Below are 5,999 nucleotides of genomic sequence, written 5' to 3'. Positions count from 1 at the left end.
GCTCGACAAACTACAACAGGCGAGCTTTTGCTTCCCTTGCGAATCAAGTTAAATGGCACACCACGCCGCTGTGCACACTATTAACCGTAAAATCACGGTCCGGTCTTCCCATCGGGCCCCACTCGGCGTCCAGACGCAAACAACCTCAGCCGAGCCGGACTGTCTTCACGCCAAGGCAGCCACCTCTTTCCTCCTCACACGCCTCCAGCTAAGCTCCGGCCAGCGATCACACACGGGAACAACCGCCTAACGCCAAAGAGCCGTCTGAGTGAAAAATCAGCACTAAGATCGATACGGACTTGAAAATAAGCGAGCACCGCAACAACCATAATATAACTTGCATGTTATGACAGTATGCCACTTCAAGGCAACAGCATTTTGAAGGTTTATCACTCACTCTTGGTATGATATGCTACTATTAAATGTCAGTTAACGACATATCAGCAGTATATATCTTTAGGAGATCCTCAGACATACAGTAACAATGCTTGAAGTTGTGCGTTGTCGATGTGGCCTTGCGATTAGAGACGTGTAGTTACAGAATCTACGGAAGTGGTTTTGGGTCCTGCAACAGTCTAATATTCCGTTTTTCATCTTCATGCTTGAAGCAGATTCTGGTTCTTTCTTATACATGTAACGAATGTATGTTCTGCAATATTCGACATTATTTACATATAAGATGAAGGAGTAATGATTTTTTTCAATTTTTCGACTTCACTGTGGTTAATAAACGGAAGATGAAATTCTTGCGAGTGGATTGCATTCTTGCTTCTCACAAACATTTGGTCGTTTCTGCCGTATTTGTCGAGATTTCCGTGGTGCGCTTAGGCAGGAATTCAAAAGGACAGCTGAAATTACTTGTCACAAATACTTTGCTCTTTACTCCCATTGCGCGACTTCTGAAGGTGTGATTAGAGAGGAACCTAAGAGTGCAGCTTAAACTGCTGCCAGAGAAACGGCCAGCGACTGAATTTATATACTTGAGAATGAAAACTTAGCCCATGTAAGCTTCCTCTGTTTATTATCCGTGCAATTAGCAAGTTTCAACTGTGTCTCATTTTCAGGCACATATCTTAAGCATCATGCATCGTTTCACATTTTACATCAGTGGTACATGTGTACAGTCATACATTGTATTTCTGTGCGTATATGGCACAAACACAATACAGTAGTGTACATGATTACGTCGATTAGCCTACAAGGCTACCTCAGGTCCAGCATAACTGTAGTGAATATCTGTGTTCCTCAAAATCTATAAGGGCTATAGCCGCTGGTTTTTTTTTTGGGGGGGTTAACGAAATTCGACGATGATTTTAATCAGCGGAGCATATTTCTTGTTGGTCCAAGCAACGTTACAAATCAACAAATTCACTTATTAGAGTCTAAGTAAAGAGTTTGTGAATCATATCATATTCATTCATTATCTTCTTGGAATGATTCTATTTTTATTGAATAAATTAGAGTGTTAATGAAAAGATAGTTTCTGTCAAAAGACTTTCATTCATATTAAATAATTTATTTGTGGAAACATCGACTTTATGATCTACTGTTCGCACCATAAGCGTTAGCGTTATCCATTATAGCTGCGCACGCAAAATTACAGCTCCGGTCGTAAAGGCATTCCCAGCTCTTAATAGCTTTCTGGGTCAGGGTAAGGGTAACATTTCACACGCACGGAGTTTCACAACCTCCAAAATACTTGGGTCACTGCAAAATTAAAGACCGTTATATTCTCCAGACATTTTTATTCCAGATAATGAAAGAATTGTTTTACAATATACCTTGACATCCTAGGTATTTTTCTGCCTCCGCTCGTCAGATTGAAACGTTTTTAGTGGTGTTCCACAAATTTTCCTGTATCTTCTGCATACTCTGTGGCCGCCAAATTGATCAGCCAGTCACTAATGTCCTGTTTCACTTCGTTGTCAGTTCCGTAGTGCTTTCCGCCCTATATATACTTCAGTTTGGGAAAAGATGTTATCACCCAGGACTAAGTTTGGGCTATAAGACAGATGTTGAAGAACTCAACGCCTAAGCTACTGAAGCAAAGCCTTCGCCTAAGCAGTAGACTGCTTGTCAGCGTTATTCTGAGGTCTCTTCAACACGCGTCAAACCGATAAATAGGACGCCTTTTCGATCGCAAAACACTACGGTCATACATTTTTGAGGCTCAGAATTTGTCTCACATTTTTTGGTTTTGGTTTGGATCATGAATGATGATTTACTGATGCTTTGTTTTTTACGCGACGCCCAGATCTCGTTTGGCTCAAAACTTCTTCGCCATCCTCGTATTTCGTATTTCGTGAGAAAAGTCAGCGCAGTGCCATTGGTTGCTTTTTGTGTTCATCTGCCAAATGTTCCAGAAACCACCTGGCACACACGGTTTGTAGCCAAAATCACCAAAAACAATTTAAAAAATAGCCGGTCGTGAAATTTCAGGAAAGCCTAAGCTCAGCGGATCAACAGTTACATTTTTTCCTCATATCTTCTCTTGAGTACGTCAACAACAACTGAAGGTAAGCCTTATCGTTCTTCATCAAGAATATTCGATCGTCTGCCATTAAACATGATGCACTGTCTTCAGACCGACGCTTTATTCATTACATATCAACAAACTTCATTTATCTGTCTGTAAATTCCAATAGGATGAACTTTTTTTGGCATTCAGAAATAATTTTTCTCTTTTAAACCCAAATTTACCAGGATGAATAATGGAATAACGCGCCTCCTGTACCCATATACGAGGGTTATCCAGAAAGTAAGTTTCGATCAGTCGCGAAATGGAAACCACAGTGAAAACCAGAAACGTTTTATTTGCAGCACTTAGGTACAGCTTCCACCTACTTCTCCACATAGTCGCCGCTTTAACTTCGAGTGCTGTCGTAGTGTTGTATCAACTTCCCAATATCCTCGTCATAGAAAGGAGCCGCATGTGCTTTCGGCCAGTTATATGCACTGCTCTGCAGCTCGTTGTCTGTGGAAAAATGTTGTCTTCATAGCCAGCGGTCCTTGTGAGCAGAGATGAGACTCATGGGGAGCCAATCACGGACTGTATTGTGGGTGATCAAACACTTCTCATCGGAAACGCTGTAGGAGCGTCTTCTTTGCCCCAGCAGTGTGCAGCCGAGAATCGGCATGAAGAAGGAACTGCTCGACAGTTGCGTTATGTGTGCTGCATGACACAGGCGAAATCTCTAATTAGGCCATCATACTTGGCGGGAGACACTATTCCCACGCATCTTTACGTGCTCACTGTTCGCTCAGAACTGAAAAGAGCGACGCGACACGATCGACGGGCATACTAGAGACACTGTCCAACACATCTGCGCAAAGCTTCACCGGATTTTCCCAGTGGTTTCCTTTTCGCGACCGATTGGAACTTACTTTCTGGACAACCCTCGTATGTGCTGGCACCATATCTTAATGCAGACCTATAAATTGACATAGAGAGAGAATGTACAGCTTAGGATGTCACAGAGACGGCTAGCAGTACACTGAACAAACTTCATGAGGCGCTGCAGCGCCCTTGCCTGTCTCAAGTCGCACCCCCCCCCCTCCCCGGACACACACACACACACACACACACACACACACACACACACACACGCACACAACTGCGTAGCACCTCGCAAGGCAATCGCAAAACCAGCAAGCAGCCGATATGGGGAAGTCGATTCACAGTAGTATTTCGTATTAGTCAGCATCCAGCTACCACCAGCATGGGCACTTCCATGCTGTCACATGTGGACATAAGTAGAGAAGCTTCGGCTCCATTTGCAGGTACAACAGGACACTGAGTTGCCATAAAAGAAGGACATCGTAATATTTCTTCTCTAAATACACACATACACACACAAAATTGCTACACACCCAAAATAAGTAATCTATGTGTAACTGTATGCGCTCCTATTGCTGGTGGAGTTTGATATTTTCACCATCCAGCCAAATGTTAATCCAACACAATACTGTCCACCAAAACCATCACCTGTTTTTGACTCTACCAAGTATCTTAAATTTATCTTTAATTTCACTGATATAAAATAACATTCCATGACAACATAATAATGTTAGTCAACATCACTATGTCTATAAAGGCTTGGAAGGTTTGGAGGCACTACTAACACTTAGTACTGTTGTTGTTGTTGTGGTCTTCAGTCCTGAAACTGGTTTGATGCAGCTCTCCATGCTACTCTATCCTGTGCAAGCTTCTTCATCTCCCAGTAGCTACTGCAACCTACATCCTTCTGAATCTGCTTAGTGTATTCATCTCTTGGTCTCCCTCTACGATTTTTACCCTCCACGCTGCCCTCCAACACTACATTGGTGATCCCTTGATGCCTCAGAACATGTCCTACCAACCGATCCGTTCTTCTGGTCAAGTTGAGCCACAACTTCTCTTCTCCCCAATCCTGTTCAATACTTCCTCATTAGTTATGTGATCTATCCATCTAATCTTCAGCATTCTTCTGTAGGACCACATTTCGAAAGCTTCTATTCTCTTCTTGTCCAGCCCGCATCTCGTGGTCGTGCGGTAGCGTTCTCGCTTCCCACGCCCGGGTTCCCGCGTTCAATTCCCGGCGGGGTCAGGGAGTTTTCTCTGCCTCGTGATGGCTGGGTGTTGTGTGCTGTCCTTAGGTTAGTTAGGTTTAAGTAGTTCTAAGTTCTAGGGGACTGATGACCATAGATGTTAAGTCCCATAGTGCTCAGAGCCATTTTAACCATTTCTTCTTGTCCAATTTATTTAGCGTCCATGTTTCGCTTCCATACATGGCTACACTCCATACGAATACTTTCAGGAATGACTTCCTGACACTTAAATCTATACTCGATGTTAACAAATTTCTCTTCTTCAGAAACGCTTTCCTTGCCATTGCCAGTCTACATTTTATATCCTCTCTACTTCGACCACCATCAGTTATTTTGCTCCGCAAATAGCAAAACTCCTTTACTACTTTAAGTGCCTCATTTCCTAATCTAATTCCCGCAGAATCACCCGACTTAATTCGACTACATTCCATTATCCTCGTTTTGCTTTTGTTGATGTTCATCTTATATCCTCCCTTCAAGACACTGTCCATTCCATTCAACTGCTCTTCCAACTCCTTTTCTGTCTCTGACAGAATTACAATGTCATCGGCGAACCTCAAAGTCTTTACTTCTTCTCCATGGATTTTAATACCTACTCCGAATTTTTCTTTTGTTTCCTTTACTGCTTGCTCAATATACAGATTGAATGACATCGGGGAGAGGCTAAAACCCTGTCTTACTGCCTTCCCAACCACTGCTTCCCTTTCATGTCCCTCGACTTAGTACTGTGTTCATTTTATTGTTTATGATGTTTACATTAATTTTGTTCTACATTAGGTATATTTTTTGAGAGTCATTTGTTGTTTTAGAGATAATGCTGCAAAAATCAGAAGCATTGATTTTCCCCTTAGTATCAGCAGCAACATCGACTGAGTGCTTACAGTTGTTTGATGCATTATAAAACTCGGGCTATAGGCTGATGTCCACAACTGCTTCTCTGATTACTCAACATTTGTCTACATAACGATAAAATGGATGGGAGTCACCCTAGTTCTCTGCACTGGAAGACTAAGTTGTTCTGACATATATATATGTTACAGTGAAACACCGACATCTGGAAAATGTCGACTTTCACCAGTGAATGTCAACATTCACATAGTCGCTTAGTGTATGTCCGAAATATTTGCTAAATACCCGTATTTCTGACTTACAGCGGTAAATGTTGGCATTCAACATGCACAAATGGTGAATGTTGAACATGCTGGAGATTTATATTTTCTTCTCCATAATTGAGCTGCTATAAAAAGTCACAAGGGTGATGTAACTTTCTCGCCTCTCTTTCTGAAAGGAATGACCAAGAATTTAAAATACACAGCACATTCTACATGAGAAAAGATAATAATAGTTATAAAAAAATTACTTACTTACGTGATTCAAATCTTATTTATTGCAACAACTTAAACTATTATGAC

Source organism: Schistocerca cancellata, chromosome 3, assembly GCF_023864275.1.
Source record: "Schistocerca cancellata isolate TAMUIC-IGC-003103 chromosome 3, iqSchCanc2.1, whole genome shotgun sequence".
NCBI classification, from domain to species: domain Eukaryota; kingdom Metazoa; phylum Arthropoda; class Insecta; order Orthoptera; family Acrididae; genus Schistocerca; species Schistocerca cancellata.
Note: the sequence above shows the minus strand (reverse complement) of the source record.